This window comes from Ostrea edulis, chromosome 1, assembly GCF_947568905.1.
Source record: "Ostrea edulis chromosome 1, xbOstEdul1.1, whole genome shotgun sequence".
NCBI classification, from domain to species: domain Eukaryota; kingdom Metazoa; phylum Mollusca; class Bivalvia; order Ostreida; family Ostreidae; genus Ostrea; species Ostrea edulis.
Genome location: NC_079164.1, coordinates 3,158,699 through 3,179,756, shown reverse-complemented (window position 1 = coordinate 3,179,756; position 21,058 = coordinate 3,158,699). Strand labels below are relative to the sequence as shown.

General features: G+C 33.8%; 1 protein-coding gene and 1 long non-coding RNA gene across 3 annotated transcripts in view; both read right to left on the bottom strand.

The window, feature by feature from the left end:
• LOC125664485 (uncharacterized) overlaps positions 1 to 21,058 on the bottom strand; it is a 299,224-nt gene that overhangs the window by 205,769 nt on the left and 72,397 nt on the right. The window lies entirely within an intron of this gene.
• Positions 7,388 to 8,382, bottom strand: LOC130050873 (uncharacterized). Its single transcript, XR_008799247.1, has 3 exons — positions 7,940 to 8,382; positions 7,723 to 7,820; positions 7,388 to 7,487 (listed from the first exon to the last, which is right to left on the bottom strand). It is a non-coding gene; the product is annotated as an uncharacterized LOC130050873 (long non-coding RNA).

The window sequence follows — 21,058 nt, the reverse complement described above, 5'->3', positions numbered from 1 at the left end:
GCATGTACATATAACGTCAAACTGTATATATAATTTAGTATTGCATGTATAACATTAGCAACCTGTAATTTATTACAAAATTTGTGCTCATTTTTTTTTTATACCCGGACAAGGCCAATCTCTAAAGCTTACAAAAAGTGTGAAACGATTACAGTACTTTAAAAATCGAAAAAGAAATGAGTTAGACCGGGAATCAACACATTTCAGATTTATCACTGCAAAAAATATTTCAAAAATGGGGGGGGGGGGGGGGGGGGGGGGGGGGGGGCTAGTATCAGTGCATCAGGTATCTGTGGTAATATCTTGTACAAATGCACGTGTAACTATATTAATTTTGATTGTCTAGATTTACAGTCACATTTAATTTTATCAAGTGACATACTAGAAAAAAAAATAAACTTGGGATATTTTCGCTTACATTACAGTTTGAATAAATGGAAGAAAAATAAAAGACCCTGAATGCATACTGATTGCCCACGTTTTTTATGTGTATTTGAGACCCTTCTTTAATACATTGAATGTTTGCGGCATATGTATTTATAATATGAGATAATGCTATTTACAGATGTGCATGATACCAACAAGAATGTGAACTTTTCAAAGAGCATGATATTTCCAATTTTCCACATCTCTAGACCAGTGACCACAAATGTACATACAAGGTAATTTTTACAAACTTTAAATAATCCAATCAGGCACTGGATATACATAAATATAGGCATTATTTACATCTAGTCAATATTAATTTCTTCAAAATGATAAATAAGAGAAAATTCATATGAAGCATGTTTTGATATTGCTGTATGGTATGAAATTTGAATGCTTCTATGTTATAATGCACATATAAACTTGAACACTTAGACCTACAGTATTGTGTTTTAAATATTTTTGACTGGCAACTTTCATTTTTTTTTCATTTAGTACCCACAGATGACAGCCATATTGACTCCAGTAGATAATATTCATCTCCATCAGCTGGTTACTACGCTGTACATAGTGGTCAAATCAGCATATCCACTAATTGCATTCAATGATGTGAATTGTCATCAACATTTGTGCTTATGAACTTTAGTAAACTGTCAAGTTTTAATATGAAGAAAATGACTGCTGAAAAAGCATCTAATCTTGTGTTTTATGAATGTTTTCAATTAAACACAAAACAAAATGAGAAATAGTTTTATTGAAACTTAATTGAAATTCACTTTGAATTACTTTGCATTGACTGAGTACTTCAAATTTTAATCTTTCTACATTTTCATAGTCAAGTGATAAAAAGTATTTGAGAGTGAAGGGGGGGGGGGGTGTTATATGAAGTAAAAAGATTGACACTCATTTGGTGAACTAGATATTTTACACACTGCAGCCACTTATCTTTATTTTCAATAATGAATTAAGAATATTTCTTAAAACTGGGAAAATATACCCCCTCCCCAAGTAGTGGAGGAGTATGTGTCACTTCTGGTTTTCCAGTAGCTTGTATGATGGCTGTATTCTAGATACATATTTTGTTGAAAGCAATTTTGATTTTCAAGTTGTAACCTTAAACTATTTCTAAAAGAAATCCAACTCGAGTCGTTAAGTATTCCCACGGATTTTTTTTTTATATACAGTGATATAATACAAATATTCATTGTAGAACAAGATACATATACCCCCCCCCCCCACCTCATTATGTATGTTTCATTGCAAGAGCAGATGCTGCATGGGTCGATCCAGACTCCTACCCAAACCCACTCAATTTGAAAAGTAATAACTCCATGACATTTTAATCGTTTTTAAAACTATCAAATTAAGTTATCCCCTTCCCTAAACTGTGTTTCATTGCAAGAGCAGCATGGGTCCAGATATAGACAACCACCCTTCAACAGTGTTTCGTGAACACATACATGTAGTGTATCATATTTTTGTATATATTCTACATCTATTTAGTAGATACTGCATGTTTGTAACCTTGTTTAGACACACACACACCCCACCCCCAATGCAGGGATTGACACCCGAGACTATATTCCTGGATCAACGCATGATTTGCACCGCGAATCGTCAGTTACAAATTACGCACTGAGTTCGATCTGTTATTAAGCTCAGAAATATAAGAACTTGCTGTACTAATGGCCATCACGTATGATGTGTTCGAGGTAATGCAGATAATTCAACACCGCACCGATCTCTGTGAAATTAAATGCATACTTCTTTGCATCAGATTAAATTTTCAAAAAAAATATATAGATACTGGTGTGTTGTTGTATTCATACCAAAGCGAAGAAATATTTTTTGAATATATGTAATACATATGTTACACACTTGTTTGTTTAACACATTCGCATTGAAGGAATTATTTCGTTTTATATGGAGCGCCAAATTAACATGAACTCAAATAATTGAAGATATCTTCAATTATTTGAAGATATCATCAAATCAATTATTGCTCTCTTTAATTGAATTAATGCGCGCATTAAATCAATTATTGCTCTCATCAAATGAATTAATGCGCGCTTCAATTCAATTATTGCTCTCATCAATTGAATTAATGCGAGCATCAATTGAATTAATGAGAGCAATAATTGATTTAATGCGCGCATTAATTCAATTATTGCTCTCTTCAATTCAATTGATGAGAGCATCAATTGAATTAATGAGAGCAATAATAGATTTGATGCGCGCATTAATTCAATTATTGCTCTCTTCAATTCAATTGATGAGAGCATTAATTTCGTAGAAATATTGCTCACAATAATTGATTTAGAGCTCGGTATAAATAATTTGATGCTCTCTTTAATTCAATTGAAGATATCTTTAATTATTTACAATGCTTTTGTATAAGGAATTAATGTGAGCATCAATTCTTTTAAAGAGAACAACAATTCAATTAAAGAGATCATTAATTCAATTGTGGATATGTTGAATTGAAGATATCTTTAATTATTTAGTTGCTCTCTCTAAAAGAATTATTGCTCTCATCAAATGAATTAAAGATATCATTAATTCAATTGAAGAGAGCAATAATTGAATTAATGCGCGCATTAAATCCATTATTGCTCTCATCAAATGAATAATGCGCGCATCAATTCAATTATTGCTCTCATCAATTGATATAATGTGCGCATTATATCCATTATTGCTCTCTTTAATTGAATTGTAGGGCGCATCAATTCAATTGTTGATATCATTAATTCATTTGAAGAGATCATTAATTCAATTAAGCGCGCATCAATTCAGCAGAAGAATTAATGCTATCATCAATTCATTTAATGCGCCCAATAATTCAGAATTGAAGATATCATTAATTATTTGAAGAGATCTTTAATTCAATTGTTGCGCGCATCAAATGAATTGATGATATCTTCAAATAATTGAAGATATCTTCAATTATTTGAGTTTATGTTAATTTGGCGCTCCATAGTTTTAGGCCTAGATCGAGGGTAGATAGTGTATATGTATTTATGTGTGTAGTCTGATTAAAACCAGCTCCCTTCTAATGGTCCCTGACGACGATAGGGGGAAAAAAGGGGGGGTTATCAGACTGTCATTCATTCATGAGGTCTAAGATATCTGATTGTAAACAGATCTTTTTTCCGCTCCGTTATCATTATGTCGTTACAAACGTACAATGTTTGAATACAAACTAGAGTTTAAAATGTCTCTGAAATTAGTTGCTAAATATAACTGTCTTGGTTACTGGGAGTACAAGACCAACAGTCCGGTACAATAAATTTATTACCAGACTGTTAACAGGCACTGTCCCTTGGTGTCCCCTGTAATCAAGTCAACAATTCATACTTTCTTTACTGAACACTTCATACAATTAATTGTTTTCATTTATATAATCATTCTATTCTAACCTCTCTGCATTAGCATAAAACATTCAGAACAACTGGATCCTACATGTACATGTGTTTTATACTTGCATACTGTACTTACTAAACTATAATAATACTGATTTGATTACAATTTTATATGTATTCACACAACACACTTGGACCCGTCCACTGTCTCAGAAACTGATGTGTGAGGCAGTTGGGTTATTTTATTGTATATATCATGTTGTTAATTTAAATCTTGTCTGCAATCAGTATTTCATACATAGTTATAGATATGTGCAGTGCAGAAGTGTGAACTCTGATAGTATTAGTAATTCTGAATGATTGTTTTCTTATTTTCATTACTATACATGCCCCCCCCCCTTCCCAGGGAACCTTGATTGGCGAATAAACAATAGAGAGAGAGAGAGAGAGAGTTAAAAGATTAAAACTAAAGTAAATGTTTCTTGGTTAAAATACATTGGTTGTCCTGCGTACATGTATCATGTATACATTTAGATAATAAATTGTAATTTTCCCGCCGTGTTACTTCCCTTTCCAGTATCTAATTTTGGATCAATATTCTACATCAGTGCTGCGTTTGAATATTAATTAGATAGCGTGTTTACATGCATATCGAAGATAAAACTGGACGGCGGTAAGAGGAAAATAAATGTATTGTGATACCATGAGATTATTTGAAAGCTTTGAACAAGGCTTTATCTAGAAATCACTGTCCAAATCTTGAAATATTCTTGAACAATACACTGAACTCGAGAAAAAACACAAATAAACAAAGTGCAGGGGTAGGTTTTCATCTTGCGGGCCATTTTTAACTTATTTGCAAGCGGATGATCCAATTTGGACAGTGAATACTCGATTCTGTGAAACTTATTCTTTTCTATTATGTCATGTTTTTATTGATTTATATACAGCTGGCTGTGCGCCGTGTCGATTTATGATCATCTATTTGCGTCTTGTATAATCTGGTCAAATGACGTCATATGACCCTTGACATCTTAAGCAAACATGCGACGTGAAAGTACAGGAGGCGTATATATGTTGTGGTACTTGAAAAGTGTCTTTAGTTTTTTAATATTAATAAATGAACTACAACCAAAACAATAGGATATAAAGCTTCATTTTTCTGAATAATTCTTAAACATGACCTTAAGTCACACGCGTTAACACAACAGAACAGAAATTAACATCAGATGTCAACAGGTCCATATAACTACGAGCACTTTCTCAGCAGCTGGGTGGTGCTGATCTGTCTGGCATTGTATTCCTCCCAAAGTTGGAATAGTTTACCGTTGAGTCTGGAGGACTGTTTCCTGTGTAGTCTCTCCATCTTCCCTTCCGTCAGCAGCCTGGCCTGCATGGGGATGGCAGTGACCCCCGTGTACAGTTCTTGTAATAGGAGGTAAAATGGGACTCGTCCTCTGGAGTTCATTCTAGAGTTGATTTGGTTGTGTCAACCTTCTAGATCATTGTTTGTTCTCCCTGAAATAGCATATAAATCAAAATGTGTATAAATACACCGTTTTACACGCCATATACACTACCATTCAAACTTTCATATAATATAAGGGACGAGATTAAAAGTTCAACGTCTGACACAAAAAAATCTAAATTCACGTAGTTTTCACGAGACCACCGCCCCCCCCCCCCCCCCCCCCCACCCCCTCAAAAAAATCGAAATGAAACGAAATCTACCGAAGCGAAACGAAACCTATCGAAACGGGTACCCTTATTTCATACGAGATGCCTGCTGTTGTAGGCACGGTGAAATAAATACAGTACGTATACTTTGGAGTATTTCTATAAGAATTCATAATTTTTATGAAAGTACACTATACACGTACAAAGATTTATTTTGAATTTTTAAACGATAAATCATGCATGTGCTTTAATTATGATGTTACAGCTTGGAGATAATGAATTTGTTTAAAATGTGACGTTGTTTTCGTGATTATTTTGCCACAATTTATATGACGTTATAAGCGTAACATAAACTCAGTTCAGTTAAGGCTTCCCGAGAACAATTACAGTGCTGTATTTAAATGTACCTCAGTGCACTTCTCACCATATGACGTCACAATGAAAACGTACGTCACGACGTACAAGTTCTTACAGTTGTATCGCGGGGAAAGTGTCATACTAGTATGTCGTTATTTACTACCGTTATCAAGTGATAAGCAGTATACATGAAAATTTTTCTTATCAAATGCTTATCATATAATCATGTATTATTTCTTTTTCATATCAAATCACTCTGCATTTATCATATCTAGTTTGCACGAAGGTGATGTTCATTTTTTATTGTTACCTTGAAATCGCCCCTACATATTCTCCTGATTCGGATTAGCACTGCGTTTAATTTACATAATTATTGCGACCAGCTGCAGTAAATGTAAAACTGCAATGATATACAGTGTATGCTGGTGCTTGATGTTTATATATTCATATTCTTATTACATTGATATATCAGAAAAGTGTTGAGAGCAACTTCTGACACAAAAAGAAACCCCTTTTCGCATCTGATAAACTCTCGCATACTCTCGAAAATTAAGAAATATGCTGCATTAGATGCATTTTAAACTTCCTTCCTTCTATCGGAGAACTTGCTCCCAAAACTTTTCAGTTAATGTTAAGGAGGCTCTGTTTTACAATATTAAAAGGGTCGGCCTGCATGAAACCGATATCGTTGCACTTTTGTAATTATCACAATAATTTTTGTTGGTTCTAAATATATAATGTCACGTGATAGTCTCGTGATGTTAAAAACATGTCTCAATGAAAATATATGGAAGCCTACTGGGTATCGGTTTAAACGTCGTTTCGTTCTCGGATATTTTCGATTAAATATTTTCCATATAAAACACAAAAGGCCATTTTATGCATCTGTTCTACTTTATTTTTGTATGGGACGCCTTAATTCAATCGAGAAGTGACAACAGTACCGTGTGCGACGTCTATACAACTTCCTTGTGTGTCAAATAAACGTAAAACTATCCTACATGTGTACAAAGTATAACATTTATTCATGAATTACAGTTTATTCTAGTAATTCCGAAAGTTAACACTACATCTTTTCATTAATTAGATTAAAGTCAAATGTTCGTTACTATAATTTCTGGTATCTTCTAATCTCTCGATTGTGAATATATTAACGGTTTAAGGAATGAACTTCAAACTGAATATGAATCAAAAAATCAAAATACAAAACACTAAACATTTGAAACACATAGCAAAAAAGAATGTGGCAACAAATTATTCAAATGTTTGTTTCATCAATGCGAGAAGTGATTAAAAATCGAATGGCCTTTGTCGGGTTTGATGTTCTATGTGTTCATCGATGAAGTACGTGGTTCCTTAAGCATCCATGGCGCTATTTTTGCAATTTCAGAAACTGTATCCATGCACTCTGTGGTATATGAAAGTTGTATGAAACGTCATTTTCATTAGCCGGGTCATTTGATTGTCAGCACGTCGCTGGGTATACCCAATTCGAGTCGGCCGGATTTTTCAGAATTAAGTATGCTAATTATAATATTAAATTTTGTATAATATTCAAAGTCTTACTATAGATTCATCCTCCTGTTCATCTTCATCATCGGGTTCAGCAACTGATGAACCAAGGGAGGCTATTGACACGTGAAATGTGGCATCAGCTGCAGCTACAAACTGAAAGAATATAATATATTTTTATAGAAGTGTCTAATAAGGATTCATCTACTGAGTGTTCCTGACATGGAGAATTAATTTATCCATTTTAAAACCTTAATTGTCCTATGTGGAAGCAAATGTCAAGGATATTTCGTTACTAATTTCCAATTATATGTTCTTAATTATTTCAAGATGTTTAATACAAATGTTCTTAATGTTATTGCATTCATGTAAATATAACGTATACCAGTACCTCTTCTGTATCAGTAGGATTTTCCAAGCACCGGGCGCAAACCCACTGGATGTCTTCTTGCAGTTTCCCTATTCGTCTATACTGGTCACGGGTGATTCCTGTCATATTATTAAAATTTGTGTTCTATTACATTGTTCATTTGATGGAATTTTTTAATCATTACTATACAACTGCTTTCCATTCTTATTTTTCATTAAGTAAAAGAATAAAATCATACCAGTATTACATGCTCTGTGTTGCCATAGTTCACATCCTTCACACTGGATGGCCTCTTGTCTGGGGCGAACACTCTTATTGCATGCAATGCATTTGTCTGTGAGAATAAAAAAAAAATCAATGCACAAATAATTGTAATAATAACTTACATTTTAACTAGCCGATAATTTTATTGTATGCATGTGAAATCCCGACATCTATATCAACTATCCATAGTATTTGATACAATATTATTATTTTTCTATAAAGCTACATTGTAAGTACCTTTTAAAAAGAAAAACGTGTAACATAAGGAAGATGAAATGTTTTATAGCGGTTTTCCAATTCGATACGACGTTGCTCAGAATCAGTACATGTGGTTCTATAAGATGTAATAAAAGTTTTATTTATAATAGATCATTTGTATAGAAGAATTACATATTTATGTTGATAACGTACATAGCATCTGCAATTTAACGCAAGATGCAACTCTGGAAGGAGAACTTGTTCTTTTGTATTTGCGACTCTATAAAATATCAAGCATGTAGAATCGAGGGATGGGGGTGGGAGCTGCCCCCATTTTGTTAAACAATGGACATATTATAATGCAAATAGTGATATATTTAAATTACTTATTGAAAAAATATATCAGAAAAGCTATTATTATTACAAATGTAGAAAACGTAATCAATATTAATATTTGATATATGACATTTAAGCGTAACAATAGAATATGTCATGCCAGAAATATTTTTTTCTCCGTCCAAGGAGTAGTTTTCCAGCTACATGGAATATATACTCCAAGACTCTGTATCCATTCAAAGTTCTTAAATTGCGGCATATGAATTTTCGTTTTGAAATGCCTTTTGCTACAGTAACTATGTCACCTCTATTTTTCTGTTATTTACAATTATTTATCTATATGAAAGAAGGGTAACATTAGACTACTATATTCTTTCAGCAAATAGAAACATGAAATGCATTTATTATGGGTGACAGAGAATGGGTGTGTTTCATATATAAATCACTAGAACAGTTGCAGGCTATATCTTTTTACCATCAACAATTAAGTTATGGAATGTCTATAGATCAGAGAAAATGTTTGGGTTTTTGATATTTTTTTTTTACCAAAAATTAACACAATTAAAAAAAAAACTAAGAGATCTAAAGATCTAAAATATATTTTATAAATAAGGAACAATGTGCTGCATGTATGTTCACATGTGACATACAACTAAATATACACTGTACAACAAAATTTATCTGAAATTGAAATTAATGATGATTTACCCATCATATTTTTTTGTCAATGTTCGTTAGTTAAAATGCTTAAAACAAAGCTGGTATAATATCCCCTCTGAAAATAAATCCCACTTTTTTGCTTAATTGAAGGATATCCCTGGAAGTCCTGGGACTTCCTTGTGAAGTTCCACTTCTCCCATGTCCTAATGCAGTGGGATAATACAGGACTTCATGTTTCTGCATTTGTCCTGGAATATCCCACTTACATCAAGAGTGACTTTGCAAGAATTTCTAGGACATATTTATTACCTAAATGTCTTACAAAGTCCCACTCTCATAGCAGCAGGTTTTTCTAGGACATTCTTGTGTTTTTCAGGACTTTATTACAAAATGAAGACGAAAACATCGTCCCAGAAATTCCCTAAAAATTTCATACTTGATACATTCAAGATAATGCAAGACTTTACATTGCTTTCCAGGACTTCGTATTAAAAGTATGCAAAGAGAGAAGTCTTGCAATTACCCTCAAAATCTTACAACCAGTGAAGTCAGATTATAAAGGACTTTAATGGGGGTTACAGGACTTTTAGATATTAATTGTTACAAAATTAAATCCTTGTCATATCAAAGAAAAGATTTTACCTTTTCTGGATTACCTTGACATGTCATTGCTACATAGTTCAGGCTAAAAAAAACCCTATAAGAACAGTGAATGATTCGTGGATAAGAACATTTTTGTATACAACAACAATCATGTCATAATAAGTTGTAATAGAAAAGACTATATTTCATCAAAAGTAGACTTGAAAAATGTTGGCTATGAGAACACTTCTTATAAATTTATAATAACAACAATCTGAACTTGAATAAAAATCACTTTACTGTCAAATGCGCTATTGAAATCCTCAATGTCACTTGAAAGACTACCATAATTTGAGTTTTGAGATGCTTCATCACAGGAGTTCAATCGGGTTTTTCATGGGTTTTTTTAGGTTAGAATATTGTCCAGTGTATTATTAAGATCATTTTGATAACAGATTTCCAGTTCCTGGGCTACCTTCTTCAAAATAAAGAAGATCCCTTTTTGTGAAAGAATGTTAAAAAATTCATCAGATTCTGTGGTAGGCTTTTCCATTTCCAGAGATGACACAGCGGCATTAATGTTCGAAACTGAACTTAAAAAAATGTCTGTATCAAAAGGATTGCAATTCAGGCTCAAGTGATGATAAGTTAAAAGGATTTTCCAATGTCACGGTCGTATCACTTGAAGTACCAATGGCATATCAACTTTTGGATGTCACCACTGAAGATTGCAGTTGATGTTTTAATATTTAGTACATTTAGGAATTCGTATGTTTACATCTTTCTTGCACAGCATGTACCTTTTGGGTTCTCAATCTCCTGCAATAATAATTAATTACAAATTATTAATGAAGAAACTTAATTTTCAAGACACTGATTAAAAATTTTATATTTAGAAAAGTTTCTTTGACACATCAATGTTTTGAGGTGCAAATAGCAATAAATTATCACTGATGGATACAATCAGCTTGCCATGCTAAATTTTGTAACCGTACTGTCCGTAGTTATTTTACGAAGCAGTAATAATTACAGAACAAGGTCAACTGATCGAAACAGAATCATAATGATGGATATCCATGATACAATGTTCTGGTGATTATACCCTTTCCATCTAGATCGAACCAGTCAATGGTTTACGTTAAAAAAAAGAGTTGTTTGTTTTGATATGTTAAGCTGTAAATAGAATGATTGTATCGAGGAATTTCGAGTGGTCCAGCGATCAAGCGTGTATTTTTCCAATGCATGTAATCATTTACAAACGTAAACAAAATAAGCATATGGTACTTACAGAGTGTCATCCGTTACCCCGTAGTCCTTTTTCATTCCGATGTTATTGATTTCCATTCACAAATCTTTAAATCATAAATGACTTCTTTGAAAGTTGTTACTTCCGGTGATGTCGTTTCGGTCAACTTGTACAATGTACGAAGCTTGTCGTGTTTTTTTCTTCTCCCCGTTCTAATTCGATATAAGATATATCATGTATAAAATATATCATATGTATATATATGAAGACTTATACACTGGGTTTCCACTGGTCGATTGTATAACATTTTACTGATCGTCTTTTGGTTACGTGTTGACATGGGACGAGTCAGTCAGTGTACGACCTGACGTTCACGCAAGTGATCAAAGCGCTTTTTTTTCAATGTTCCTTTCTGGGCGCGAAGTCAGGGAAATATTCGCAAGGATGGAGAACATTCAACAGAATCAGTATGCAATCAAGCATGGAATGGATTCCAGATAGGAATATAGGATTCACCTTACACTCAGAAACTGGGGGATAGGCCTAGTTGTTCAAAATACACGGCGTTGCTGGTTAGTATTTTTACTTTTGGTTTGTAATAATTCGTCTTTTTTGGTAGTCTAGTGAAATTGTCACACTTTAACAAATTATCCTGTCTCCAATATTTTTATCTAGTACATGTTCTCTTTCATTGTAGCATGGACTTGAAGAGATAGTTATGAATTTAGAATATCATCAAGTGACTTTTAATAAGGCACTGTCTTCAGTGGATGAACCGACATCATGCAGTGTGACAGGAAAACGCCCGTGAGATCAAAGATGGCTTAGATAAAAGGGAAGACGATGCAGAAGGTGCATATATACAAGTTCAAGACATAGATATTTTAAATTTTGCATGATGTTCATTTACAAAACCTGTTATGCAACCTCTCAAATAATTCATTATGCTATCTTTTAAGCCTCTGTACCAGAGAAAAATCCAGAGATGGCCCTCAAAGAAGTTAGAAACAAGATGAGAGACCGTCTCAAGTTGTTTAGGTCTGGAGCCACCTTCCCCCACCCACGAGTCGAAGAAATAGATCTTTGAACCAGGTTACCAGTGACATCAAGATAAACAAAATTCAACTTCAGGGACAATTTGATAATACCTGTTTAAATTTTTTTTTTTAGCTCACCTGGGCCGAAGGTTGAAGTGAGTTTTTCTGATCAAAATTTGTTCGTTGTCTGTCGTCGGCGAAAACTTTTCACATTTTCATCTTCTCCAGAACCACTCGGTCAATTTCAACCAAACTAAGTGACACAAAGCACCCTTGGGTGAAAGGCTTTCAAGTTTGTTAAAATGAAGGGCCATGCCCCTTCAAAGGGGAGATAATCGGAAAAATTGTTGGGTCTCAATAGGGGATCAAAGTTTTACTTACAAATATACAGGGAAAATCTTTATGAAAATTGTCTTCTCAAGAAACACTTGGCCAGAAAAGCTGAGATTTACATGAAAGCTTCCCGACATAGTGTAGACTGAAGTTTGTAAAATTCACAGGGTTGTCACTAACGCAAGAATAGGATCACAGAAATTTCATTGGGGTTTGTCTGATATGGCGAGTCCCGCAGACGTGTCTCGGACTCTGAGTAAAAATCATAATTTTACTTAGAAGCCCTGATTTGTGTATTAATTAAAACTCATAGGAAAAAATCTAGGTAAAACGTTACGCTCTAATGTGAACCGAGATGATACCACCGAGTTCACAGTGTCCCAATCCGACTTGTTTGTTTAGTGCAGTCAATTAGGTGCAAATTAGAATATAATATTGAAAGTTAGATACAAAGTAAAAAACATTTTGCCACTCACAGGCAGTTATTTATATATGTTTCTTTTTCATTTTTTTACAAATCAGGATCTATATTTAATTATAAATGTTTGTCTTCTGGTAGCCATTTTTATTGGAATTGAAAGTAGCTTAGTTTGTAAACTTTGGTAGATTTTACATCATTTTACAAACAAAATTAGTACGCATCTATTTTATCACAATAATTATTTAATTAAAATTTTGTTTAATACTGAATAGGGTTGTAACGATGATAGAGGATTCGGGGAAGTAATTCTGTTTGCAATGGGCAATTAGTTGTATGAGACCGAGTCGTGAATGATTACTTTTAATTTCATGTGTACAAAGTGATCACTGCACTGTTATGCATGGGCTTGGCGAAAATTAACTGATTTTTGCCATTTGTTGAAGATGAAAGTGAACAGAGGTACGACATTAGCTTGTGTTCACTCGGTATAAATAAAGGTGTAGGAAAAATCTAAATGACTCTTTAATTCAACTTTCATGGGACTCAAGCTGCTTACAAACCATGATACCGGGACTCGTCTTCAATATTTTCTTGTGACAACCCTGAATCGTGGCCCCAAAGGGTAGGTTTTGGTCACATTATAGGGACAAAAGTTTTACATACAAGTATATGGGAAATCTTTAAATATGGACCAAGATGACTAAGGTGAGCGATGTGGCCCATTGACCTCTTGTTTAATTATTTGTTTATGTAAGAAATAGTGCTTTTTAGCTCACCCCAGCCATAATTTAAATGAACTTTTCAAAGTACTTGCGTTGGAAGTTCATATAAGTATTGCAGAAATTTATATATATGTATGTTAAATAAATTTTATTATCAGATTATCATTTTGATTCATAATTTCATTCTTAATTGCCACTTTTACAGAAAAGATATCACATATCCTGGATCTCGAGTTTTATTCCACAGTAGGGTAAGACCAAAACAGGTTAGTAGGATAAATTGGGACTTTCCAGGAGTCCTGCATCAACTCAAAAAGCAGGATTTTTAGGGAGATCCAATAAAATCCTGCAAAATCCCAGTCCTGTCTACTGGGACTTTCCAAGACATGTCCAGAATAATCCCACTTTCTCCCCTTTCAGATTGCAGGATTAAGTGAGACTTTGCAGGACTATAAAAGGCAAATTTAAGTGTTCAAATTATCCTTAAAAATCCTGAAATGTTCCACTGCCAATACCGTCCCTCTAATTCCTTGTCAATCTCAGTTTCAAAAAAGCAGGACTTTTCAGGACAATCCTGATAAATCCTGGGATTTTGTCTCGGGACTTCCTGGGATATCCTGCTGTATTTTCAATGGGGAAATTATCCTTAAAAGTCCTGAAATGTCCCACTGCCAATACCGTCCCTCTAATTCCTTGTCAATCTCAGTTTCAAAAAAGCAGGACTTTTCAGGACAATCCTGATAAATCCTGGGATTTTGTCTTGGGACTTCCTGGGATATCCTGCTGTATTTTCAGAGGGGATATAACAATCCAACCATCGAGTGGGACATAAAAATAAGATATACTAAATCTTTTTTATCTAATTTAAAATATATATGCATATAATTTAATTCATACTGACCTGACATCGTTGGTTTTCTCTTCAGAAATTAGATGTGAAGCCCTCATTGTGTACTGGGACTCTTCATTATCTCCTCCTAATTAGCACCTAGTCACTGAATAGGGAGAAGGATATGGGTGTTGTTGCTTTTACAATTTACACATTCAACGGAGGGCCCAATTAAATTGCTTTGATGTACACCCCCCCCCCAAGATTTTCAATTATCCGAAGTTTGTATATAATAGCAAATTAATGTATAATATAAAATTCAGATTAAAATAAAATAATGTATTATCAAATCAATTATAAATCAGTGCCAAATAAAAGATAATTGTTGGTGCCGAAACATCTTAAAGTAAGTGCCGAAACATCTTGGTGCCGAAACGTCTTAATAATAAAGTGCCGAAACGTCTTGGTGCCGAAAAGTCCTGCACCCATCCAGACAACGCTTCATCAAAAGATGTATAATACACAACAATGCACAAATATACAAAAATGCAAATGTCAATAATCTAAATTGATTCTGTAATTAAATATTAAATCCTAAAATAATCACAAAAATCTTAATTTAATTCAAAGTGAAAAAAAAATTTCCAAGTCAAACTGAGACTTCCTGCCAATATGGCGGCTGACCAGCGTGGTGTGAAAAAACAACAAACTGTCATTTCGGGCATACCTAATTGAAGACCTACGGGTAATTGAAGACCTACGGAAGACTTACAGAAGACCTACAAAAATGTGGGCTATATACATCAAAACTAATATGATTTTCTGATTAAGCATGTCTTAAATATAGAATAAACACAAACAATTTTGATGAAAATATATTTATAAAGCTCAGTATGGGGAACAATTTTTTTTCTATTAGACGACCTAGTGCAAGAGCGATAACTCGCATAAATATATATCTACAAATCAGCTGTTCAATTGTTATTCATTTCTTTTATTTTTTAATATACAATTTTGAGACATTTTCCCGATCTTTCAACAAAGAAAATATACAAGAAATGATTATTAATTGAACAGCTGATTTGCAAGTATGACATTTATACAGATACTTGGGAATATATTTCAATACAGCTGGAAATTTTTCTAATGCTCAAGAGGATCTGTACAAAAAGGCAATGAAAGCATATTTCAAACTACATAAAGATTTGTTATCATTACAACCTAGCATTAAAACATCCCTTCATGTCTTTGATCACACAATCAAGCCAATTTTACTTTACGGCAGTGAGATTTGGGGAATTTTTAATCGCCCTTCTTTTTTCAATCGCAATGATATCTCCTTACATGATTTTTACTCTAAATTAAAATGTGAAAACCTCCATGTAAAATTCTGTAAATTTATTCTAGGTCTTCATAGAAAAAGCTCAAACTTTGCAACACTATCCGAACTTGGCAGGTTTCCATTACATTTTGATGTAGTGAAAAATATAATAAAATATGTAAACAGATTAGAAAATCTGGGTACCTCTTTTCCTCTACTAAATGCTGCATACATGCAAAGTAAGCATAATGCTTGTACATTAAAATCGCAGTCATGGTATGGTGTGGTGCAAAAGTTATTTGGAATTGTTGGAATTAGAAACAATCATATTGCAATCAATAACCTATCAATTTTTAAGAAAAAATGTAAGGAATTGTTATGCAATCATTATTTGAAAGAATGGGGACATATCAGAAGTTTACAATATGGAAAACTTGAAATTTATGTTAAATTTAAAACTAATTTTGTTTTTGAAAACTACTTAACACTCTTACCACCTGCACAACGTAAAACACTTGCAAGATTACATACATCAGCGTACAATTTACCAGTAGAACGAGGTCGTTATTCAGGAATCCCTAGACATTTAAGATTTTGCACAAAGTGTTCTTCTTGTAAAATTGGTGATGAAATTCATCTAATTTTTGAATGTTTAACTTATAACTCACTCAGGCAGAATATGTATGAAATTATAAAACAACAATGTGAACATTTTTCGAGTCTTGACAACATGACAGGGTTTGACATTTACTTTTTAGAGCACTAGACCAGTCGGGCTACTTCGAATGATATTTAATAGACCTGACCTTACATCCACTAGCCCTGACCAACTTTCCAGAAGAAAAAAACCCTGGGGATTTCTTCATATATAAATACCTAATTTAAATGAAGTTTGGAATAAAAAGTATTTAATAGTCTCTAAAAAAAAAAAAGTCTCGTAATTCAATTTGATGATTTTATTTTCAATTAAACGCATATTCTGTTTCTTTAAATTCTATCCGACGCAGAAATTCATTAAGTCCATTTGCTAAATAAAATGACCTCAACCGTTTTATTTTTTTTCTCTTTCATAAGCCCTGCTTTGTTTCATCCCAACCTTTTCCTTTCTTTTCTGTTCAACGTGAACCAGTCCCTTTAACATTCAGAGTATTTGAATAAATGTCCTAAAACATCAATTCTGACAGTGACTAATATATTAGAACTGAAAATAAAGATTATGTCATCAATCGGTTCAAAATTGCTCGCAAACTCTTAACAGGTATTGGGGGGGGGGGGGGAGTTAAGAATAAAATATCTTTTAATGGTTTAAAGTAAAGTTTCTTATTCATCTTTTCAACACGACCAGTCGGACTAGTTTATAGACATTTTACCCGACCGGACCTATCATTTAGTAGACTCGGTCGGTCGGACGTGCCTTAGTGTCAAACCCTGCATGAATAGATTAATATGGTTACTCAATTGTGAAAATACTGATGTACTTGTAGCCCTTTGCGATTTGATTAAAGAAGCAATATAAAATGAAACATGTGAAAGTTCAAACCAATATGTTTATACATAATTATGCACTCCTTGTAAACATGACATGTTGACTTAGTACCAATGCACCGTCCCGTGGTATCTTTTGCATTCCATTCAATCATATGTACTTGTACTACGTGCCTATTACTATTATTATGTGTCATTGCATATATTGTTATTATTGTCTTCCTGTGTGTATTTCTGACTGTTTTGCATTATGATACACGGTGGTACTTACATATATTACATCAAGTAATGTCTCGTGTTATGTACATTGTCTAAGCTCATACTACTAGTATTACTGTATATTATGTGTGAACCATATGAAACCATATTGCACATATGTACTCATTATAAACATGACATGTTGATCTAGTACCATGCACTGTCCCGTGGTATCTTTTGCATTACAGTGGAGTTAATCATATGTACTTTACTACCTTTACTATTATTACATGTAGAGTTGTTGTGTGCATGTATATATGTGGACATCTATCTATCTATCTATCTATCTATCTATCTATCTATATATATATATATATATATATATATATATATATATATATATATATTTTCCCCCTATGTGTATTTCTGACTGTTTTGCATTAGGATACACGGTGGTACTTACACATAATGCAAATAAGTATTATCATGTTCAAATGTCTCATGTATGAACATTGCTCATACTAATAGTGCAGATTTTACTCTTGTTTTGTTTTTCTTTTTATCGTCATTGCACATTGAAATGTTAACAATCATGTATGCTGTATGCCCGAGAGGGCCCTAATTTGGAAATAAATCATATTCTATTCTATATACGAGTTATCGTTCTAGCGTTAGGTCGTCAAGAGAGGAAAACAGTTGCCCCTACACAGCTTTGAAAATACACTTTAAAACTTATTTTTATCAAACTTTTTTGTTTATATTAGATATTTGAGACATGCTTAATGAAAAAATTATATTAGATTTGATGTAAATAGCCTATATTTTTGTAAGTCTTTCGTAAAATGCTGGTTAAATAAATATTCATAGCAACGTATCCAGTAAAATCAGTAGAAAACAGGTTAAACTTACCATATATGTGCAATCTGTAGTTATTTCAGATCAAGGATCGCCAAATTTTATTCGCAAACGTAAAAAAATATCAACTTTCACTCGATGTCACCAGTCGCATCCATCTTGGATTTCTATTTCTAGGGACGTGATTACTATGTCCAGTTCAACCATTGGTCTTTGACCATGTGACCTCAAAATCAATAGGGGTCATCTCCTGAAGATGTACTAAGTTTGATGTCTGTTAAGCAAAGGGTTCCCAAAATATTGAACATACAGTATATTCTAGAGTCCAGTTTGACTCTTGACCAAGTGACCTCAAAATCAATATATAGGGGTCATCATTTCCTGAAGATCGAATGCTGGACAACTCGCCCCCTCTTAGGACAACACGCTCTCTCTCTCAGGACAAGTTGCCCCCTTCTCATGAGACAACTCGCCCCCAATATTAAGATATAAACCAAATCATAAACATAATTCATTTGGGTGCATAAAACATTACCTAAATATACCAGGACATTAGGCCACTGATAAAATGTGTTGTGTTTCCGCTAACCCGACCGACCCTAAATTATAGCCCCGACCCTAGAATTTTTTTTCGATATTTAAAAAAAAAATCGTCATTTTCCTGGAAAAAATATATTCCCGGTTCTTGGTTTTCGTTTTAGTTAGACATTGAGATGAAGTCATTCAAACGCTTTAATGATATACAAAACTGCATGGTATTGGGTCAAGCGTTTAAACAACATTGATGTTTCTAACTAACAGCATGACCTAGTGGCTAGTACCTCCATGCATGCTCACGCAACGGTGATTTAACAATTGAAGTTAACAGACGGTCGAGAGACTCTGCCAAGTGTCATGTTTTCATAGAAGACTTTCTTTTGTTAAAATTGCCAACTCCTATGTTGTTTTTAGACGGTGGCTATTTATAGCCATGCACTGTCTTATGCTATCGTTTCAGCGGGCATTACTGTGTATACACGGGGACCCTAGTTTTATATGGGGGTCATGATGCAGAGTGACAGACATGAATGTCCAGTCTGTCAAATTTGTATGCACATCCTTGGTTTCTGCTGCAGTTCTAACTGAAAACACTATGAAAAAGACCGCAAATAAAGCAGTGAGCGCATCCAGGTCGATGGCTGGTGAGAGCCGAGAGGAAAAAAAGATGTGCAGATTGTTTTTAAAATAAAAATTTATGTCCGGTAAAAAGTTTTAGCTGGAAGAGAGTTGGATCCTATTAGGATAAGTGGGATCTGCCCAGACTGTCTTCCTACCCTTGTTCCATTTAGATAGTGAAAATACATTCAGAAATGTATTAATAAACTTAAAATATGTTAATGATGTTGATATTTTGGTGATGATTTAATATATTTTTTCAAAACAATCACATTATTTTCTTGTCAAACATATCCAATAGAAGTATTCCTGACCTATGACAACCAATCTAAATGTAGAAACAATATATCTGGTACTTGTAGAGCATAGTGGCATAGAGGAGTTAACTTTTGTGTTTTATGCTAGATATGTTTCATTGAAAAATATAGTTTCTTATAAAACATCTGGAGATAATCCTCAGCCAATAACGGGTGAAATGTTATGATTGAAAGTTTACTTGCAATGCAATTTAAGCAAAATTTTATTTTGAAAGTATAACATTTCAGTTGAGCATCACTGAAGAGACATTATTTGTCGAAATGCGCATCTGGTGCATCAAAATTGGTACCGTATAAGTTTTACATTATGACCCCTGGGTCGAGGCCTCTGCTGGTGGACTGTTAGTCCCCGAGGGTCTCTACAGCCCAGTAGCTAAGTACTTCGTTACTAGCTTGAAAATACGGATGTATATTTAATTGCTGTTATAAAATTTTGAAATTCATTTCAAAATTAAGGATTATCTCCCTCATGCATAGCTCTTATCCTTGGACGAATTTGGCTCCACTTTTTTGGCACGCTGTTTTTGGCTATATTTAGCTCTAAAACTTCATAGTTATTTCGGATTTCAAACATTTCAGTTGAGCATCACTGAAGAGACATTATTTGTCGAAATGTGCATCTGGTGCATCAAAATTGGTACCGTATAAGTTTTACATTCAATAGAACATTTAACTTGTGCAGTAATTGGGGCTATACGGACCGTGGATATCGGCCTGGATAGCTCAGTGGTTAGAGCACCTGACTAGGAATGCAGGGGTCCAGCCAAAGATTTTCTCCTTCCCATACTACATTTGGTGCCGTTGACCACCCCTGGTGGTGCAGATTGGCCTGTCAGGGGCGAAAAGAACCTGGGTTGATATTGAAAGACAATTATAAAATTATAATTGATCTTAAGGAGGGAGGAATGTAGTAATTAGGGCTATACGGACTGGATAGCTCAGTGGTTAGAACACCTGCCTAGTAATGCAGGGGTCCCGGGTTCGATTCCCGGTACAACCAAAGATTTTCTCCTCCTTCCTATACTACACTTGTTAAGAGTTTACAATGTTTTTGCATACTTTGAAAAAATAAAATTAAAAAAAAAATAAAATTTATTTCCTACCTACCAACCCTATTTTTTTCTGGAACGTTAGCGGAAACTCAACAATTTTTATCATTGGCCTTACCTAAATATCAGGACATTACACCCCTCAGTTTTGAAAACGATGAATTAAACTGCATGTATTTTCTTTAATACTATTATTTTATGGGGAAAAAAACGTATATTCAGTTACTGAATTAGGACAAATCATATTTTTAAAATATGCTTTAAATTGTGTAGATAGAATTATTGCCCATCAGGTCACCGTCCATCAGGACATTACACTTATCAGAACTTTACACCGACCCCGCCATGT